This window comes from Protopterus annectens, chromosome 17.part0, assembly GCF_019279795.1.
Source record: "Protopterus annectens isolate FY-2018-M chromosome 17.part0, PAN1.0, whole genome shotgun sequence".
Classification (NCBI taxonomy): Eukaryota; Metazoa; Chordata; order Ceratodontiformes; family Protopteridae; genus Protopterus; species Protopterus annectens.
The window spans coordinates 822,995,355-823,019,560 of NC_056751.1; positions in this window are offsets into that span (position 1 = coordinate 822,995,355).

A 24,206-nucleotide genomic window follows, 5' to 3' on the forward strand; every position below is an offset into this window, starting at 1 on the left:
GGCTTTGGTAGACTTTATTTGCTTTTTGAGTTGTTAACAATATTCTACAGTTTATAATAAAAGGACTAATATTACAGAATTTAATATGAATGATGATGGAAGTATATGAGATGCTACCAAATGGTTTTGCTAAATCTAGGAAAATAGCATCTGCAGGAAGATCCCAGTTCAATACATCCACTGCTGTTATATAGGACTCAAGTAGGTTTGACATACGTGGACACCCAGCTATAAATCCATGTTGATATAAGAAATAAATCTCTCAAAAAAGGTGAGACTGTACATCTGCAGGATATTTTTTAAAGTAGCTTGTCTATACACCAGTCAATGTCTACAGCATCCAGGATCATTATGACTGGGGACTCATGCAACCTGATGGTGTATTTTGAAACCATGTGGCCAAGCTTTTGGACAAAGCGACAGTTTGTCCAAATCTGGTGCATATGGTTTCACTATCAATCATTATTTTGGCCTTTTCTAGATACTCCACACTCTGTAGTTCACTGATTTTCTTAAAGACACTCTATGCATTAATTGCCAGAACAACTAAATCCCTCAAAGAACACCTGCAGGTGTCAACATATCTGCATGTCTTTCTAAAAATGTATTTGGTCGCTTTGTAATTCTTGAAGCTATAAATCTTTTTTCTTGTATGACCTGGATGATATCTATCCTTGGTAGTTAGTATGGCCTCCACAAGTATATGTGTTCAAATTTAAAGGATAAACCCAGCTATCTAATCTCACTATTGAACTTACTGGCTTCCATTACATTCTTGAATGACAGTCAGCAGCCTGAGTGTATAGAGAGATAAAGCCCTGACTATAGCCGAGATGATCCAGAATCAAGTGGAGACTCTGGTGTCTAATGGAGCTAGCAAGGAGGATGGGCATGTGGGTGAATATTGTATGTTGTATGGATGGATCTTCTACTAAGTCCTAAAGGATGCTAGGAATCAAAGAGGTCTTTGGACTGGGCATACAGTAAGGTGAGGAGGCATGGCTGTTCTATGGCCCTAGGCATTTACATCTTCCTGGACCATACCTTATTTCCTGTCCAGCTTAGGAAATTTCAATGTCAGCATGCTGATGGTAAGGTCAAAAGAGAAAATTCCTAGTGTACCAGTCAGGATGTATGATGCTACTGTCTCTAGATCCAGTCCATGCACCAAAAACAGCCTCAGATGGAATGTTAATACCAGTTGTAACATGACTTTCACTGCCCTCCTCTTAGCTATCACACACTACCAGTAAGAGGTAAAAGAGAGAGAAGTAAGCAAGGAACCCAAAAGAATTCTTGGTTAACAGTTAAACAGTGGGAGAGACAGACATCTAAAAGTGGAAACGATGAACCCTTTGTTCTGGGAAAATTATCTTATTTGTCTTGCATGACTTCCAAGGGGGTTCTACAGTACCTATGTAATTCAAGCCCCAACTGTTAATAATACAGTCATATATTTTCCTATTACCATTTACCTTCAAAACATTTTCCTCTGTAGTCTTTAATAGATAAGAACATAAAAATAAAGCTGTGAGGTACACACTATTGTTTCCACAATTTTTGCATGGTGGAATCCGAATTGACTAAAACCTCTGAACATGAAAGGGATTAATAGATTCAAAGTTAGTAGGCTGTAGGTCCTTTTCAATAATTAATTTTTTTTTCTCTGCAGCATCTTGTCCCAAATTAGGAATATTTTTTCCCCAAACCCCTTCTTCTTTTATTTCTGGAAAGGCAACAGCAGTGGGATTACTATGGGAGTGTGTAGCCTTTACAATGATCTTCAGCCCAAAGGCTATGTGCAGAAAAGATAAACTGCAGGTGGGTCCAATGGGTCCAAGATTATTAGTGGTGGCAGAATTATTTCAGTTAATCCAAATAATCATACGACTGAGCAAGAAGCTGCTATGGTGCAGAGTAACAAGACTGTCTTCTACAGATAGAATCTGGACCAATAAAATCACAGTCCACCTGGGTCATTAGTTCCTTACTGAATAAATTGGCTCTGTTACCCTCATACTAATCATCTAGGTAAAAACGTTTTATATGCCTCATTTATAAGAAAATAATAAGCATTTTTTTCAGTTATATTTTTTTTATTTGTTTTCCTATTTTATCACAGTTTTAAGGAAAAAAAGTATTGAATGATACAATAATGAAGTCATGATCTTATATTTACATCCAGTTAATAGAAATAGAAACTAACAATAACTTATTTTTACTACCGTAACATCAGAACATAACTATTTACAAAGGTGTCTAACCAGTTTAAGCGAATAGTCATTTCTAAGAAATAATTACATAATTTCAGTTTGGAATATTGTCCATTTTTTCCAGAGTTTCCATTACATTCTGCCAAGTGTTGATGTATGATGTTTTTTCTGTTGGTTCTGTTCTTTAGAATGTTGATGCCCATTTGACCAACGGTCAGTGCAAGGTGTTTAAATTAATTGAATGAAGGAGAAGTTTTCTTTTTCCAGTTTATGGTAATTATTTTCCTGGTAATGGTTACCAAAGTGCAAAGTACTGATAGTTTTTTTCTTAGGCACACATTTTGGTATGGGGAGTTGAATAATACCATTGGTTTTCTTTATCACTGAATATTGTTTGAAAAAAATAGTTTATATTGCTCTAATAAGTTTTTAATTTAAAACAATCTTAGAAAACATGTTCCCAGTTTGCCATTAGTTTTCTTTCACACCTCCAACAAATATTTTCACTGGCAAACATTAAAGCTATCTTATGGGGGGGGGTGATAAAACTTCTGTGCAGAAATCTCTATGACTACAACTTCGAATGAAGTGATAGTGTGGTGTGTTTTGAAGATATTAAAATAGATTTTCTCTCGTCTTCTTCAGGGGGATGACCATTCACCATTGTGAAATAATTCCAATAGGCATTTTTATATATCTTTTCTTTTCTGACAATTTTGTATATGTTAGACAAGTATCCACTCCCTTGATGAGGCTGATTTGTTATGAGTATAAAGTATTTGATTAGTTTAGGTATGTCTTGTCTGAATGATATTTGCATCATTTCTGTTTTATTTAATATAAATTGTCTCAGTATTTGTAAAGTTAGCCACATTTCTTTTCTTATGTTACATTTGTTCATAAGATAGGTAATGGATGGGACCTTACCCATTTCTATTAGTTGATGCCAGAACTGTAAGTTTCCTTGTTTTAACATTTCCATCTTATTTATTTGTGTCGTTTCTAAATTATTTGAAGTATAGGCTAATGGAAAAATCAAAAATGCCCAACATTTAATAGCAGGGTTAGTGTTTATAATCTTTTTGAATAAGGATACTGTGTGATTTATATAATGTGATTGAGTATGAAAGTTTTAATTTTTTAATATGTATATTTTAAGTGTCCAATAGAAGATGTTTGGCAATAAGTTTAAGTGATTGTGTATATGATTTTGTATGGTATCTAAACACATCTTTTCATTGCATAATTTCCATATTGAAGAATATTGTGGATTTAAACATAGGATAATGTTTTTAATAATAGTAGATAGGGTGTATGTCTCGACATCTGGAAGATTTATTTCCCATTCTTCCCAAGTTGGTAAATGATTATTTAGTGCTAGTCAAGGTTTATTTGGGTACCATATAAATTTTAATATTATTTTATTTTATATTTGTGTTATATACTTGGGTGATGGCAGTGAGAATACTTGAATTAGGTATAATATTTTAGGAAATATAATTGATTTACTCAAGTATAGTCTACCTCCATTGTGCATAAATATTTATTCCAGTTTGTTATAATTCTTTGATTTTATATATTATATTATTATAGTTAAATGAAATCATATCATCTAGGTCTTTTGTTAAGTGGATCCCTAGGTAGTGAGGTTTCCCTCATTAACAGGGTATTTTAAGTATTTCTTTATTTAGTTTTTTGTTTTATTTTTATTGGAACTCAAGGACAATATGTTAGTTTTATTTTCATTAAATAACAGTCCAGAGACTTCTTGAAATTTGTTCATGGAATCAAATAGTGCCTGTAAGAAATGATTTGCATCCAAATGAGTTAGAAGGATATCATCTGCAAACAATGGAAGCTTCAGATTTAATGTTTTGAGAATTTCAATGCCTTTAATGGTGTCTTTTAGTCTGATGCTATTTACAAAAGGCTCTATTAGTACTGCAAATAATAAAGGTGACAAAGGACAACCCTGCTTAGTTCCTTTCTTAATTGTAATTGTACCAGATCTGTGGGAGCCTAATTTAACATGTGCTAAAGATTTTCATATAAGGACATAAGTAGTTGTATGAATGCTTTAGGAAATTTGTATTCGTCTAATACTAGATATAAATATCTCCAGTTTACAGTGTCAAAAACACTGTTAATGTCCAAAAAGATTAGAGTTAACTCCATATTTCTATGGCAAAATCTATTAAAGCTATGATTCTCTTGATATTGTCATGTGTGTTTCTTTCTTTAATAAAGCCTGTTTGGTCTTCCTTTACTAGCATTGGAAGAAAATGTTTGATTCTATTTGTAAAGATTGCCATAAATATCTTGTAATCTATGTGTAATAGGGATATGGGCCTATATGACATACAATATTTTTCTTCTTTACCAGGCTTTATTATTGGTGAAATTAATGAATATCTCCAAGATGGAGGTATTAGTGAATCTTCTTTAGCTATATTGTATACTTTTAGTAGTATAGATAATATCTGACCTGTTAATATTTTATACATTTCAGGTAAAATGTTATCTGGACCTGGTGCTTTGTTTACTTTTAATTAAATTATTTGGGATTTTAATTCTGTCATAGTTATTGGTTTATTAATAATATATATATGAAACAGTCCAAATCCTATGTAACATCCACGGGACCACCACGGCAGCCAATACTTTCTCCAAAAATTAAATATGTACGTACACGTTAAGTAATATAAACAAACTTTTCAGTCAATAACTGAAGTGAAGTAAAACATGCATTCAGTTTTATTAAAGACAAGCAAAGTTAGGGCTTTCACCACTAGGGCTTCTTCAGACTTTTACAAAGCTACACAAGAAAACAAATTAATATAGTCTCAAATTAAATAAAAAACATGACATCACTTCCTACAAATTAATTAATTAATCAATTAACCACTCAAAGCAATACATCTCTTGTATGAAATACTATATATGATGTAAAATATGAGAAAATAAAATATGTCTGAAATACAGTAACTATGGTCTCCTGTCAAAGATCTTTAAATATTCTCATTAAAAAGCTTATTCATTAAAAAATACATAACTTAATGACCCATGGTGTCTTGGTGTATAGAAACATCTAAGAAACATATTAAGCAGCTAGAGAAAACAGAACTGTGTGTGTACATACTAAGTTGCTTATGTCTATATACCAACTTCTGTAGAACTATAGCAAGTAGAAAATAGTATGTGACAGGTAGTATATAAATAGTATATAAAAAATGGTATATAAAACACTTGGATGTCAGCAAGTAAATAAATAAATAAGTATATGAAACAAATATATATACACCAATATAAATAAATATATATATATAAACATTTTTAAAAATATATAATATATATTCTAATAAAATATAAAATTAGTGTTAAAAAGTTTGGGCATATTACTTTAAATATATTTTCATCTACTGATTCTTATGTACTTTATATCTCCTGTTACTTAGAATAGGTTTCAAAGGAATTTTATCATTTATGCCAGGTTTCCTATCAGCTCCGAATTTGATTATCCATTTTATCTCACAACGCTCAGCGAAGTTGTTTATATTACCTCCACAAGCGTTGGGGTGAATGACTTGTAATACTGAAAATTTAAACTGGTGTGTGGAGTCCGTAAAACAAACATGTCTGGCTAAAGCATTCTGTTCATTCCCTAGCCTCATATAATAGTCATTTTCTCTGATTCTTTCTCTTAATCTTCTATTCGTTTTTCCTACGTAAAATGTGGTGCACATTGTGCATCGAGCTAGGTATATCACATTCTGTGTCTGACAATCAGCTGTAGCTATAAGGGGGTACACATATTGTATGACAGGATGTACAAATACTTTCATACTATCGATGAACTTGCATTAGTTACATCTCATACAAGGTGTCGTACCAGTACACACTCTATCACCATTGATAACTGGTTTAGAGTGACAAAGTATCTGTTTCAGATTCTTCTTATTTTTAAAAATAAATTTAGGTTCTTCACCTACAACTTCCCTTATGTTCTCATCTAATAATAAGATGCCCCAATGTTTCCTAAAGATGTTGATTATTAAATCAACATCTGAACTAAAAACATGGGGACCTTAACATTTAAACTACCATGACAGTTAGCTACATTATTCATAGTCTCAATGGGGTGTTCAGAAAAATAAGGACTTGCAGTCGTCAGTTTGAGGATTCTCATTGTAGAGAATGCTTCTGTAATCTCTTTAATATTATAGCCTCTATCCAGAAGTCTGTATTCCAAATTTCTCAGTTCCTGATTGTATCCTTCTTCCAGTGGATTAAGTCTGGAAGCCCTCATAGTCTGCCCTTTAATAACATTTCTGAAAACATATCTAGGGTGCATGCTGGTTCTATGTAGCAGAGTGTTGCGAAAGCATGCTTTCCTGTGTATCCCAGTATTCACTAATCCATTTTCAAACCTCTCTATATTTACATCAAGGAAAGAAATATTACGTGTTGAATAACTAATGGTGAATTTTAAATAAGTGGATAAGGCATTCACCTGTTCATAAAATCTAACTAACGAATCTTCATTGCCATTCCACACAAAAAACAAGTCATCCACAAATCTCTTGTAGAAACCTACATTTCTTTTGAAACTATCCAATGTAAATAACTCATCTTCTTCCCAGTAGGCCATAACGATATTGGCGTAGCTATTAGCACATGGTGTGCCCATAGCTACGCCATCTCGTTGGGAATATATAACATTCTCAAATATAAAAATATTATTCTCTAAAACCGTTTCTAAAAAAAGAGATAGTAAATCTATCTGTTAAAAATTCATATCAGAATATTGCATTAAATAATTACGTACAATTCTTACACCATCTTCATTTGGTATAACAGTAAATAAACTCATAACATCCAAGGTCACAAAATAAAAAGGTACATCTTGAGCCAAAGGCTTTAAATAATCATAAAAGTCAATTAAAAACTGCTTACTATCTTTCAAAATCTGAGGTCTACTATCAACTCTAGGTCTTAAATAATATTCTATATAAATTGATAAGGGCTCTGTCACCCAGTTCCTACCTGACACAATGGGTCTCAACGGAGGGCGTAAAGGATCTTTATGTATTTTGGGAAGACCATTAATTACTGGAATCAGAGGATAATTCACTTTTAAAAATCTGAGCATATCTAAGGTAATATCTCTACTCATAATAATAGCATCTAACATTGTGAAAACCATTATAACCTTATTCTCAACTTCATGGACATCAATAATGCTGTAAAATTTCTCATTCTGAAGTAAGGCAAACATACTTTCTTTATAATCATCATAGTCCAATATTACTAATGAGCCACCCTTATCTGCTGGCCTTATGCTAATGGTAGGATCATTGCTTAAAGCTTCTAAAGCCTGTCTTTGTTTAAAATTCAAATTCCTCCTATTAACCTTGTTAATATCAGATACATTATTCGTATGTAACTTATAAACATCTTCCTCTACTAACTTATTAAACACATCTAAATATGGATTCAACGTAGGTACAAATGTGCTTGGTGGTTTAAAAATTAAATTCGGAACATTACTGATAGCTGAATTTTTGAAATCAATTTTCAGCTGTACATTTCTTGCAAACATTTTAGTGTCAATAATAATGTCTGATAAACTACTTCTACAGGAGGGTATAAAAGAGAGTCCCTTGTTTAATACCTGAATCTCATGTGTTGTTAATGTTTTATGTGACAAATTATAAACTAGCGATTCTCTGCTCTCTCCCACATTCTTTTCAGTGTGGGACCAGTGTGTTCCCCTCCTGAACCTTTCCTTTTCTGTCTGCCCCGACTGAACGATCTCTGTCATTTCTCCGAATGTGCAAATGCTATAGGGAAAGCGATTTGCTCATTATTAGAAACTGTACGTGTGTTACAAAAAAGACGGTCTTTAGGTCTGACCGATGGTTCTGTGATAGAAGCATTTTTATTCAAGATCCCATTGGGATGTCTATCTAACACTGGCCTACTATCTGCTTCTACATTATTGTGTATAAGTACAGAACCAATAACCGAGCCAGTATTCACAGTCTCTTGTTGATTATTACTGGACCTTACTGGACTTAAAACTTTTTCATTAGTACTTTCAACGTTATCAGTTACAATGTCCGCAAAAATATTACTAAAGTCTCTCTTCACTAAAGAATTTGTCCTATTCTGTTGATTATTAGTCACCGGATTGGTAGGATGAATGGAACTATTATTAGTGGTTCTCGGCCAAGTAAATACATGGCCTGCCATAAAGTCTTTTGTATCCCATGTAATTTTTCTCATTTTCTGCTCAATTAACCTTTTCTCAAAAATTTGTAAGTTATCAAGAACACGTTCCAAACCTTGTTCTACATGCGACTGAGAATATCTATCCACAATGTCTCTTTGTTGTTCCATTATACTGTTTCTCAAAGCGTCCTCTTCAGGACAAAAAAAGTCATTGAGTAACCTCATGTAGTTCAAACTCAATTCTAAGTTCAATTGTTGCCATTTAAAAAGCAAGGCAGGATAAGCGTTACCTGTAGTAGGCATCTTTAAGATGCGCAGTCCGCGTGGTACAATTCTCCTCGTTAAACATACTTCAAAATGATAGCGCTGCAATTGCATCCTTTTTAGCTTGTTTAAATTCAATTCCAAGCTATCAAGTGCCTCTACTAATCCCACAATATGTCCATTTTCACCAACCACAACATTGTCACTCTCCGATACTTCAAACAGCGTTAGTGGATTCATGGATCCAGAAATGACATCAGAAAAACGATCAGGTCTGCTTACTTTATGTTGTGCAGGCTCCGGATTATAAGGTAGTTCAATAGACACTGCTTGTGTCTCAGCCATGTCCTCTAAGAGCTTCCAAACAATTATGAATAATAAGAACAAAATTAGAAAACGGCAGCTCAAAAGAGGTAAAGGTTCCACAAGGATGTAAGTAAAAGTAATTAATGAAACAGTCCAAATCCTATGTAACATCCACGGGACCACCACGGCAGCCAATACTTTCTCCAAAAAATATATATGTACGTACACGTTAAGTAATATAAACAAACTTTTCAGTCAATAACTGAAGCGAATTAAAACATGCATTCAGTTTTATTAAAGACAAGCAAAGTTAGCGCTTTCGCCACTAGGGCTTCTTCAGACTTTTACAAAGCTACACAAGAAAACAAATTAATATAGTCTCAAATTAAATAAAAAACATGACATCACTTCCTACAAATTAATTAATTAATCAATTAACCACTCAAAGCAATACATCTATTGTATGAAATACTATATACGATGTAAAATATGAGAAAATAAAATATGTCTGAAATACAGTAACTATGGTCTCCTGTCAAAGATCTTTAAACATTCTCATTAAAAAGCTTATTCATTAAAAAATATATAACATAATGACCCATGGTGTCTTGGTGTACAGAAACATCTAAGAAACATATTAAGCAGCTAGAGAAAACAGAACTGTGTGTACATACTAAGTTGCTTATGTCTATATCCCAACTTCTGTAGAACTATAGCAAGTAGAAAATAGTATGTGACAGGTAGTATATAAATAGTATATAAAAAATGGTATATAAAACACTTGGATGTCAGCAAGTAAATAAATAAATAAGTATATGAAACAAATATATATACACCAATATAAACAAATATATATAAATATATATATATATATATATATATATATATATATAAACATTTTTAAAAATATATAATATATATTCTAATAAAATATAATATTAGTGTTAAAAAGTTTGGGCATATTACTTTAAATATATTTTCCTCTACTGATTCTTATGTACTTTCAATCTCCTGTTACTTAGAATAGGTTTCAAAAGAATTTTATCATTTATGCCAGGTTTCCTATCAGCTCTAAATTTGATTATCCATTTTATCTCACAACGCTCAGTGAAGTTGTTTATATTACCTCCACGAGCGTTGGGGTAAATGACTTGTAATACTGAAAATTTAAACTGGTGTGTGGAGTCCGTAAAACAAACATGTCTGGCTAAAGCATTCTGTTCATTCCTTAGCCTCATATAATAGTCATTTTCTCTGATTCTTTCTCTTAATCTTCTATTCGTTTTTCCTACGTAAAATGCAGTGCACATTGTGCATCGAGCTAGGTATATCACATTCTGTGTCTGACAATCAGCTGTAGCTATAAGGGTGTACACATATTGTGTGACAGGATGTGCAAATACTTTCATACTATCAATGAACTTGCATTGGTTACATCTCATACAAGGTGTCGTACCAGTGCACACTCTATCACCATTGATAACTGGTTTAGAGTGACAAAGTCTCTGTTTCAAATTCTTCTTATTTTTAAAAATAAATTTAGGTTCTTCACCTACAACTTCCCTTATGTTCTCATCTAATAATAAGATGCCCCGATGTTTCCTAAAGATGTTGATTATTAAATCAACATCTGAACTAAAAACATGGGGACCTTAACATTTAAACTACCATGACAGTTAACTACATTATTCATAGTCTCAATGGGGTGTTCAGAAAAATAAGGACTTGTAGTCGTCAGTCTGAGGATTCTCATTGTAGAGAATGCTTCTGTAATCTCTTTAATATTATAGCCTCTATCCAGAAGTCTGTATTCCAAATTTCTCAGTTCCTGATTGTATCCTGCTTCCAGTGGATTAAGTCTGGAAGCCCTCATAGTCTGCCTTTTAATAACATTTCTGAAAACATATCTAGGGTGCATGCTGGTTCTATGTAGCAGAGTGTTGTGAAAGCATGCTTTCCTGTGTATCCCAGTATTCACTAATCCATTTTCAAACCTCTCTATATTTACATCAAGGAAAGAAATATTACGTGTTGAATAACTAATGGTGAATTTTAAATAAGTGGATAAGGCATTCACCTGTTCATAAAATCTAACTAACGAATCTTCATTGCCATTCCACACAAAAAACAAGTCATCCACAAATCTCTTGTAGAAACCTACATTTCTTTTGAAACTATCCAATGTAAATAACTCATCTTCTTCCCAGTAGGCCATAACGATATTGGCGTAGCTATTAGCACATGGTGTGCCCATAGCTACGCCATCTCGCCTTATCCACTAATAGGGTCAAATACTTATGTAAGCTTCTCCTTTTAATATTATTTTTTAAACCTTTAACGTTTATGGATAGGTATTTCATATTATGGTTAAGTTTGTCAAATTACTTGAGATTACAAAATCAGAATGTACAATGACATTTGGGTTATTGAGATGTGTTGTCATTCTGTCTCTTCTATATAAGATGCATTCCTTTCTGTAAGACATCAAAAAACACATTCAAACGTATCTAAAAACATATTAATCACCACAATAATAAAGATACATCTTGTAATTTCCACTGCAATGAATAAAAATACATCTTATAATCTCCACAACAGTGAACAAACCACACCAAGTCCTGTCACCTTATCCCTCTTCCCCTTTTTTTTAAATTTTAAGCTCAGGAACTTGTTAGAGACATAAGCAATTCATTTAATGGGTAAAAAATGCTGTTGATAGTAGTTTAGAGTTAGTTGATTATGTTAAGCAGGATTTAAGAATAACATTTTGTTGTAGTTTGTTTTAGTTTACTTAGAACTATTCTGGTTTAACATTCTACTTTTATAATGAATAAAGAAATCTTATATTAAAATTGTCTATTAAATAAAGTTTATGGTAAGGATAATGCATAAACTTGAACATGAAAATAAAAAGAAGGCATGTACCTGTATTCAGTGAAGAGTAATAAGCAGATGTTTGTTGACAAAATAAAACCTGTGAAGTATAGTATGTCTATTTGTCCTTCAGTTTTTTTTTTTCTTTTTCTGTTCAACTACCTTCCATTCATTCTTTTCAGCATTTCTCTTAGGTGTAGTGTTAGACCAGTCCATAACTTCTACTTGGTCTATTGTGTTGTTATTAAGCAGGTATTTTGTTGCAGCTTCTAGGGAGTCAAATATTTTGATGCCTTCAGGAAGGAAGAGTTTCAGTCTTGCTGGGTATAGAAGATGGGTTTTAAGTTGTTTTTTCTTCAGTGATTTTATAATGGGAAAGAATTATTTTGTTTTTGCTACTACAGTTGAGGAATAGTCATTGTCAAATCTGATGACAGAACCTTGATATTTTATTGGAGAGTCTGTCCAGACTGTTTTTAATATCAGTTTTTTGTCTTGAGAGGAGAACATCTTCATAATAATGGATCTTAGTCTAGAATTTGATGAATTTGATGTTTCATTTGTTGTTAGAGACCTATGATCATGCTCTATACCATAGGATAACAATTCAGGTAGCTAAAGTATAGAGGGTATCCAGGAGGTAAGAAAGTTAATAATATTGTCACCCTCTGCTTTCTCCAGAAGTCCATAAATATGAAGATTGCTTCTCCTGGATCTATTTTCTAGGTTATCCAGTTTTCCAGTAAGTAGTTGCTTTGTTTTAATAAAAATTCTGAATGATGTTCTTCTTCTGTTAGTCTGTCTTCCATGTCATTAAGGGATTGTTCCATTGCTGTTATTTGAGTCTTTTGTTGCTTAACAATCTCTTGTAATTGCTCAAGCTGTTGAGAAAAATTTTCCTTGAAAATGTCCAGCTTATTATCAGTTTTATCTCTCTTCAAAGATAAGTCCTGTATATTTGTCAACAAAGAATGTAACTCTTTTTTGAGTAAGGAGTCTTGAGTTGAAGTCTTAATGTGACTCATTCTGAAGAGCTGAGTGAAGTTTACTTTTCTAGTTGAATATGACAGGAATTTTTAGTTCTGGTGATGAGAAAATTCTTCAGTAGAACTCCAAATGTTTTAGTAGTAGACTGGTGATAATTAAATCAAGCAGAAGTAATTTTTGAATGAAAATTCCTATCAGTAATGTATTTTAAGTCAGAGAGCTGTTGATGAATGCTGCTACCAGTTCACCATCTTGGCCACACCCCCAGTAATAAGCATTTGACTGAGGGTGCACTGTTAAAACAAAAACTCTGCTTAGATCACCTAAATAGAATTGGTCAAATGCCTTCATGGCTACAGCATAAGAGACAATCCCAAAGAACAAACTACCCTTGAGAATGTAAACATCAGCAGCTGACAAATGATGTATCAAGTTTAGACACATATCTAATAAGTATAAATTATTTCAATTGGTTCAGCTAGCTACACCAGCACTTACAACATTGAGGCTGCAAATCTTAAAGTCTGAAAGTCTTATAAATAAAAAAAAAAAAGAATGAGTCAGAGTGCAACTTTTAAAAGCGTGTTGTTATCTTGGACAAAATAACTGATCAGGCAGGTCACCAAAAGAAAGACCACTACCATCAAGCAAGGGAATAAATAAACTTAAATGTATTATAGAAAATGTAGGTGCTAGCTAATAAATTGCAAAACCTGTAGTCTGCATGAAAAGAATAGCCTACCAGACTGTCCACTTAAACATATAGAAGACTTTAAGTGCAATTAAATAAATAAAATAAATCAGAGGACTAAATAGTCATCTGTTGGAAGTTTCCTTTTATGATCCATCACCAAAACCTCACCACACACTCAGGCCAAATTTGTCTGAATAATAATAGTAAATTAGAAAAACACAAAAGGCCAAGCACCAGAAACCTCTGCAGCTATAAAAAACGAAAAACAGAATACACACAAAGCTGCTGAGAGTAGGCTCCAGAATCCACGATGAACTTGAAAGATACCAAGGAACAAATCTGTGCAGAACTGCTTTATTACAACACACTAGCGCTTTCACAAAATGCTTCTTCAGGTCTAAAGCTGATACAAGAGAACACACCTTAAATAGCCAAGTTAAATAATCACATGATGCACTCTAATTAATTTTTAAAGAAAACCTTAAAATCTACTTTAAAACATACATATATATATATATATATATATATATATATATATATATATATATATACTATTAATAAAACATACACCCTATATAAGAAACATATATATAACATTATGTATATAAACATATTTGCAACTATTGTTTAGTAAAAAAAATATATATATAAAAAATAAATAAAAAACAAAAATTACCTATGCAGAGCCCTTTTGCTAAGAACTAGCTTCAAAGGCACATGTTCATTTAAACCATGAACATAGTTGGCTCTGAGCATAACTATCCACCTAGCCTCTACTTCCTCGGTTCTGGCTCTAATGTCACCCACTCTTACACTCTCATATGTCCTAGAAACAACCATAAACATAAACTTATGCTGCACCCCCATACTTTGTACATGCTTAGCTAAAGCATTAGTGTTAGTCCCTTTACCTATATGGTAATAATGCTCTCTTATTCTATCCTTAAGGGTACGATCTGTCTTGCCTACATAAAAACATTTGCAGGCAATACAGCTGGCTAAATAAATCACGTGCATAGTTTCACAGTCAGCCTGCACCCTAACATCATATACTCTACCTGTATATGGATGTACAAAGAAGGGTTCTTTATTAATATACCTGCACTGTGAACATTTGCCACATGGTCTAGTACCAGGCATTGTCAAGGAATGCTTTACTTCTTTAACATTACACAACCTTCTTCTTAAATTCTTCTTATTCTTGAAAGTAAGTGAAGGGCCTTTTAAAGATTTCATTATTTTTTATAGAAGGTTTGTAGATGACCTTTTTATTTTGTGGAGAGGCTCTGTTTCTGAACTTATGAGTTTTGTTGAGTACATTAATAGCACTACCCCTTTTTTGAGGTTCACTCTGAATTATTCAGATGCCAGTATAAATTTTTTGGATGTGATAGTGGAAAAGGACAGTTCCAATGTGATATCAACTAGACTATATAGAAAGGATTGTCATGTTAACAGTTTGCTATCTAGGGATGGCATGCATCCAGACTATGTTTTTAGAAATGTAGTCCAGAATCAGTTTTATAGGGTTTCTAGATTAAGTGTAAAGAATAGCGAATTTGAAGAGCAGAAACTTAAGACCATTAATGAGCTTACAGAGAGAGGTTATGATTATGGACTGGTAGAGTATAATGCTACTCAAGTCTCTAAATTGAGAGAGAGTACAGCTAAACCTTACTTTTCAAAAAGATTAGCCTGTGGTAATATCAAGAGGGCTAACAATATTAAGGTGTGTATTCCCTACTCCAGAGATGTTAAGAGGTACACTGAAATTATTAGTCAACATTGGGATATTTTGTTAACTGATCCGCAATTATGTGAAATTTTAGGCCCCAGACCCCAGTTTACTTTCAAGAATAAGAAGAATTTAAGAAGAAGGTTGTGTAATGTTAAAGAAGTAAAGCATTCCTTGACAATGCCTGGTACTAGACCATGTGGCAAATGTTCACAGTGCAGGTATATTAATAAAGAACCCTTCTTTGTACATCCAGATACAGGTAGAGTATATGATGTTAGGGTGCAGGCTGACTGTGAAACTATGCACGTGATTTATTTAGCCAGCTGTATTGCCTGCAAATGTTTTTATGTAGGCAAGACAGATCGTACCCTTAAGGATAGAATAAGAGAGCATTATTACCATATAGGTAAAGGGACTAACACTAATGCTTTAGCTAAGCATGTACAAAGTATGGGGGTGCAGCATAAGTTTATGTTTATGGTTGTTTCTAGGACATATGAGAGTGTAAGAGTGGGTGACATTAGAGCCAGAACCGAGGAAGTAGAGGCTAGGTGGATAGTTATGCTCAGAGCCAACTATGTTCATGGTTTAAATGAACATGTGCCTTTGAAGCTAGTTCTTAGCAAAAGGGCTCTGCATAGGTAATTTTTGTTTTTTATTTATTTTTTATATATATATATTTTTTACTAAACAATAGTTGCAAATATGTTTATATACATAATGTTATATATATGTTTCTTATATAGGGTGTATGTTTTATTAATAGTATGTATATATATATATATATATATATATATATATATATATATATATATATATATATGTATGTTTTAAAGTAGATTTTAAGGTTTTCTTTAAAAATTAATTAGAGTGCATCATGTGATTATTTAACTTGGCTATTTAAGGTGTGTTCTCTTGTATCAGCTTTAGACCTGAAGAAGCATTTTGTGAAAGCGCTAGTGTGTTGTAATAAAGCAGTTCTGCACAGATTTGTTCCTTGGTATCTTTCAAGTTCATCATGGATTCTGGAGCCTACTCTCAGCAGCTTTGTGTGTATTCTGAATAATAATAGTGTTATGGAAAGGGTTTTTGAAATGCAAGGTGCAGTTTTTGGGTTAGAGGCATGGTAAGGGTTAGGGTTAGGATTAACACATATCAGTAAGGTGGTACAGGGTGGGCTTTGTCTGTCCTTGCCCTGGTCATTCAATTAGACAAAAGTGTCATTCAACTAAATGACAGGCATCTACATATGAATATACACAAATACATATATATATATATATATGTATATATATATATATATATATATATATATATATATATATGTATGTATATATATATATATATATATATATATATGTATGTATATATATATATATATATATATATATATATATATATGCATGTATGTATATATATATATATATATATATATATATATATGTATATATATATATATATATATATATATGCATGTATATATATATATATATGTATGTATATATATATATATATATATATATATAAAGAGAGAGAGACAGAGAGAGAGAGAGTTTACAGTCAAAATCTTGAACGTAGGTTTGGTGAACATAGGAATGTCCAACAGCAGATGGATGATTTCCGTGTTGCCGAATGCTAAATGATCAATAGTTCATATCAGTGAATGTCACTGTGTATTCACTGATATGAGCTTGATATAATGAATAGAGATCACAGTACAGTGCAGAATGGGACATTCATCCCTTTCCTCACTGTAGTGCAATCTTTGAGTTGGAATATATAGTTAGTAGGGGGTGTGGGGGGTGCAGGGGAGCTTGCTCCCCAGCATAAATGAGGTTTGAAGTGTGGGAGTGAGACTTCCCTGAGCTCCTATAGGGACATCATGTTCGATATTTGGCACAAATGTCAAATCTGCTGAATTCATTCATCAGATTTGACATTTTTACCTAATTAATATGCAGGGATTTGACCTTGCCATTCAGTGTTCTGAACGGTATTTTTTTTTTTCAATTTTTGAGATTTTGATAGTAAACCCTGTATACATACAGATATACAGCTCTCTATCTATAGCTATCTATAGATAACTACATACAGTGGATATAAAAAGTGTACACACCCCTGTTAAAATGCCAGGTTTTTGTGATATATAAAAAAATGAGACCCCAATAAATCATTTCAAAAATATTCCCATCTTTAATGTGACCTGTAACCTGTACAATTCAATTGAAAAACAAACAAATCTGTTTGGGGAAAAATATAAAAAATAAAAAATGTACAATAAGCTGGTTGCATAAGTGTGCACACCCTTAAACTAATACTTTGTTGAAGCATCTTTTGCTTTAATTACATCATTCAGTCTTCTTGGGTACACACCTGCCATCAATTAAAGAGACTCTGATTAACCCCAGATAAAGCTCAGCTGCCCTAGTAGGATTTTCCTGACATTTACTCAGTTACCTGCTACAGCAAAAGCCATGATTCACAGACAGCTTACAAAGCATCCAAGGGATCTCATTGTTGAAAGGTATCAGTCAGGAGAAGGGTGCAAATAATTTCCACAGCATTGGATATACCATGGAACACAGTGAAGACAGTCATCAAAAAGTGGAGAAAATATGGGCCAACAGTGACATTGCAATGAACTGGGCGTCCCCCCAAAACTGATGAAAAGACAAGACAAAAACTGGTCATGGAGGCTGCCAAGAGACATACAGCAACACTGAAGCAGCTGCAAGAATTTCTGGCAGATACTGGTTGTGTACTACATGTGACAACAATCTCCCGTATTCTCCATATGTATGGCATATGGGGTAGGGTTGCAAGATGGAAGCCTTTTCTTACACAGAAAAACATCCAGGCCTGGAAAATATTTGCAAAACAATACATCAAGTCTCCCAAAAGCATGTGGGAAAATGTGTTATGGTCTGATGAGACCAAGGTTGAACATTTTGACCACAATTCCAAACAGTACATTTGGCTCAGAAACAACACTTCACATCACCAAAAGAAGACCATCCCCACTGTGAAGCATGGTGGTGGCAGTATCATGCTTTGGGGTTGCTTTTCTTCAGCTGGAACTGAGGCTTTAGTCAAGGTGGAGGGAATTATGAAAAGTTCCAAATACCATTCACTTTTGGCCCAAAACCTTCTGGCATCTGCTAGAAAGCTGAAGATGAAGAGGAATCTCTCCTTTCAACATGGCATTGACCCCAAGCATACATCCAAGTCAACAAAAGAATGGCTTCACCAGAAGAAAATTAAACATTTTAAATGGCCCAGGCAGAGCCCAGACCTAAATCCAATAGAAAATCTGTGGGGCAACCTGAAGAGGGCTGTGCACAAGAAATGCCCTTGCAATCTGACAGATTTAGAGCACTTTTGCAAGGAAGAGTAGGCAAATATTTCCAAGTCAAGATGTGCCATGCTGATAGACTCCTAACCAAGAAGATTGAATGCTGTAATTAATTCAAAAGGTGATTCAACAAAGTATTAGCTTAAGGGTGCTCACACTTATGCAACTAGCGTATTGTGCATTTTTTATTTTTTATATTTTTCCCCTAACAGATTTGATTTTTTCAATTGAATTCTACAGGTTATAGGTCAAATTAACGGTGGGAAAAGTTTTGAATTATTTATTGTGGTCTAATTTTTTATATCATAAAAACCTGGCATTTTAACAGGAGTGTGTACACTTTCTATATCCACTGTAGATATAGATATAGACAGCTAGATAGATACATATCAAACATATCAAACACAGGCTTTCCAAGATGGTTGCACTCAGATCAACAGCTTAACTTCAGTTCTCCCAATGTGAAAAATAAAACTGAAAGACGAGTGCCAGGAACTATGTCACTTTAAGTAAATTAATTTGCTTGATAGTAAGTACACTGCCTATACACCATCAAAGAAGAAACTAAGAGACATGAAAGAAAATCAACTAAAAAAGATGAAGAGAAAAGACACTGACTGGGAAGAATCCTGCAGCTGTTCAGCAAACAACAGTTCAAGCTCTAGGTTTGGTGCAAGGCATGGCTTCCAGTAATCTAGAGGAAAAAATAAATCAAAAGTATTCAGAGATGATTAAAATAAATGAAACACTGAAGGAGTATATTAACTGAAATAACAAAAGGCTATAAAAATGGAAGAATATTTTAACAGATATTCAGATGAACTGATAAAAATGCAAAAGCCAGAGGTTGAAATGAACAGAAGGCTGGTCAAGTATGAGACTGCTCAAGAAGAGATGCTTAAAAATCGTAGAATTAGAGGACAAAGCATGTAGGGAAAATCTGAGATTTTATGCTGTACCAGAGAAACTAGAAAGAGCAGACTGTATTTATTTTATGAAGGCACAAATAAGGAAATGGACTGGTATTAAACTGTTAATTCAAAGGGTACACTGTGTGTATGCTCCAAACCTGGCCGTGAGAAAGCAGACAAGACCTGTATTAAAAAAGATGAAAACCTACCATCAGAAAGAGGTGATCCTGTGAAAACTATGGCAAAAAGGTAAATTATTAAAAGTTTGACACAACAGAGTGTTTGTGGAAAATTATTATTTATTGATTATTTTGCAAAGATGTTGCCAAAATTGATAGATGTGGATGTGGCGGAGGGATGGAATCATATGACAACATTAATAGAACAATGAATATCCATAGGGAAGCAGAATGTAAGAAAATACCACTGTTGTTGCTGGGTCTTGATGCAGAGAAAGCATTTGACAGAGTAAGCTGTGATTTTATGAGTAGGGCAATGGAAGCATTTGCATTTCCTGATACAATAATAAAAATAATTAGAAGGATATATGAGTGATTGGAGGCAAAAATCAAGGTGAGGGTCCTCTATGACAAGTTGCATCTAGACAGAGAACCCAGGCAGGGGAGTCCTCTTTCCCTTTGTTGTTTGCATTATGTTTAGAACTTTTCAAAGAAAATAAGGAACTCAGAAATTCAAGGATATAACTGATAAGGTATTCAAGAAAAGTTGGATTTATTTGCAGATAATATTATTTTGTACCTGATAGAACCAGAAAAGATACAAGCAGTAAAAATGTTTTTAGTCCTTTAAGTTTTATACACAGGTCAGACATATTTTTATCAACCAGAGAGGTTGTGGATAATGATTAATAAAGATTCCCGGGAGGGGAAGAGGGGAAGAGTCAAGTGAGACAAGTTGATTCTGCTAATAAAACAAGGAGGTTTAGGATTACCTGGTTTGAAGGGAAATTTAATACACAGTAAAGGATTTTAAACATAACACAAGCAGAACGCTACAATTCAAAGTGAAAAGGGATAATGATGAAGTAGGGAAAATTCAAGAAATAAGTAGAGTGGGATTTTTGGATGCAGATCCTTAACTCATTAACACCTAAGTGGTATGGAATGTCAAACCTCTAGCAGCCTACACACATCCTGCATTCCAGAGCATTTCGAGAAAAATAAACTTAAAAAGCATAAGATAAGCAAATGTAAGCATTTTGTGAAACATACGAGCTACTAAAACTGTACAAATAGCAATGTCATCAGTAGGAATTATTCTTTACAGTGATAATCAGTGCATTCATAGTCTACTGTAATATACTGTAATATGCACAACCCCAAATTATATCTTTTATAAACTTTTACAAACAAATCTTCATATCCTGAAAACTGTACAACCTAGACATATATAATTAGAACATTTTTATTAATGACATATAAGCTTTCACATGAAAGCAAGAAATTCCCCTATAAATGCATTTTGAGATATTTACAGAAATATGAAAACATGCTTAATTATATACTTAGCAAAACAAATAATACTGGATAGCTCTCAAGTTGTGCAACTTACAGTGCCAATATCAAAGACTGTTTTCCTCAACAACAAGGTTTCAGCTAATATAATGCAACTGTTTGTAAGACACTTGTTTTTTGAAGTATTAAGTACATATGAAAATATTACATATTTTTATAATTCCTAGCAAACAACTAGCAATTTTCCATTGTAGTGTGATATAAACAAGCATTGACAATGAACTTCAAAATATGAAAAATAAGTGTCAAAAAAGGGGTCTATATCACATAATCAAACTTATAAAAGTTTGAACACCATATGGTCAAGACCATATGTTCAAACTCTTAAAAGTTCAAAAAAAAAAAAAGATAAAGCCTACCTGAAAGCTTAAGCAGGTGGGCAAGCCACCCTGCACCCCCACACACCCTCACTCTTTAAATATATCAACTCCGAGATCACACTATATTGCAGACAATGGAAAACTTCCATTGCCCCACTGTACAGGGATCTCCATTGAAACATTCAAACTTTTAAAAGTTTGATCATATGGTATCGACCATATCATGCCTGAACTTTTAAAATTTTGACAACATGATAGAACCCTCAAAAAAGATTAATTTCTCTACTGTAGGACATCCAAGACTAACAATCTTAGGTAATTTTGTTAATAACTCCTTGTCCTTTTGTAATACTGCCAATTATTAGCTGGTAAGTCATTTAGTTAAAAAAGCCAGATCAAAAAAAAATTCCAGATGTCATCAAGTGGCATGGGTGTGAACTGGAAGTATACAGAAACGATAGTTTAGGTTTGCATGAGTTACAGATAATAATAACAGTCATACAGAATATTATATTCATAAAGTAGCAGAAAGTACACTGAGAATTAAGCCAACACAAGAATGGACTAAGGAGATTTTGCCAATAGGGATGACTGCAATTGGTGGTACAGAGAAGAGGCAAGAGGGAGCTGGAATTTACTGGAGGAACTTGCAATGGAACGAAGGTATTAGGTACAAATAATTAAAGAGGGAAATGTAATAGAATGAGAAGATGCCAAGAATACATTTGGACTGCAGACTAGAGACGGCCTTCCCTATCAAGGATTGATATCAGAGTACAGGTAAACAGAAAGCGAAAGGGGAATCCTAAATGAAAGACTAGTACTGTTTGAGTTTTCAGTTGAATCTAGAACAGAAGCCACTGTTTAAAAATGAATAATTAGTAAGTGATATAAAATATTACATGACAACTATAGGAATCAATCAGAGGAGGTCAGAAAAGATTGAGAAGAAAGATTAGATAAGACATTCACAAAGAAACAAGGGGAGGACATATGTATGGCTCCCAAATATGCAACAAAGTGTAAAAGAGTTATGATTTTTGCTTGGAAGCATTTAAATAGGTACTTTTACACCTGAAGCAGACTCCAAAGTATTTTCCTCAGGTAAATGGCAAATGTTGGAGGTATAATGGGGAAGAAAGAGGTACCTGGGAACATATATTTTAGACTACAGTCAGTTTGCAAACTTTAAAATGTTCTTGAAAAGTACTCTGTCAGAAATACTGGGCTAGCAAATGAGTATAAGTAAGGAAATTATTTATTTTTTGAGCTGGGATACAAAATTCAAATTGTCTAGGCATAGTAAGGCCTTGTTAAGTTTACTTCTGGTGGCAGCCAAAAAAAGCAACTACTAGAAAATGAAAATCAGAGTCTAAACCAACCAAACTTGAAGTAGTGAAAATTGTAACAAACATAAATAATAGGAAATGGGATCTTTAGAAAAGTGTATGAGTAAATTACATAAAAACTGTGGAAACAATACATGCAGAAAAATGTTTTGGATGAGGAATGAGGTTTAAGATAAATCATGAACTGAACAATTTATGTAATGTTTGTTATAAGACCCACAGCAGACCAGCATTTAAATTTTTCACTCAGTCAGATTTTACTTCCTGATTTCCCGCATACATTTTCTCTATCCTTTCATACAATATAGTGCAGTATGTGTTTTAGACAAGTTATCCTAAATATTTGATTAGATTGTTAACACCAAATGGTACACATTTAAATATCTATAAAAACCACCAAACACATGGACCCCAATTAATATCCTCATGGGTGCATTTATAAGTCTCATAACACACCAGTTTTTCAGAGTTCTCTCATTTAAGTTTTACTACTGAAGTTCCTGGCTACAAACACTCCATTCAATCACACGGAAGCTGGAAGCAAGATAACCATTGGAATATTAGAACCACCTATATTCTAATATATATTCTAAGAGATATCCAAGTTTTAACCAATCACAATTATAGGTTTATGTTTCTATAGAATTAAACAGAATCTTGATTTTTTTCTTTGTTTTTGAAATATGTATAAACACAAGATTTCTAGTTTCTTTACATAAGCACAGTACTTATCTGCTAATTTATATGTTTCACCCAATAAAGATTTGTTGTTTTGCTGCTAAGAAGTGAAGCTATATTTAATTGTAACAAGAAAATTTGTTGTTTTGGTACAAAGAACATAAAGCTGTCTGTTTTTATTCACAAAAGTAAAAAAATTTTGATTGCAACAAGATATTTACTACTGTTTAGCATTTAATTTACAAATATTTCTTAGTACTACTGCTTTGTGTTTTAGCTTAGCTCAAATAGCTCAAAAGGCTATTCTTTCATATTTTTTCTAGATATTTTTTCAAATACAGTTGAATAAATTCCATATTATCTGTATATAAAATCTTAAATAACTACGTACACTATTTACATCAACCTGACACTATAACAGAGCTCAATATATACAATTACTTTATAGGTATAACAATCCAGTTATCAGTGTGTATCTGTTCGGTTATTGTAAAGTGTCAATGAATGATAAGTCTTTTTTCCATGGATTGTTAATAAATGGCTTAGGATGAATCCTTAATTCTTTAATTTTAATTTCCAACAATGCTGTGGTCTTCAGTAGGCTGTAGATGTCTTCCAAAGTTGGTATTGTGTTTGTATTCCATCTTCTAGTTATACACTTCCTTGAGATTGCAAGTATTGTCCATACTAGATACATATTTGACTCATTCAAATGAGGACCTTCGTACACATTTAATAAAACTAGAGCTTTAGA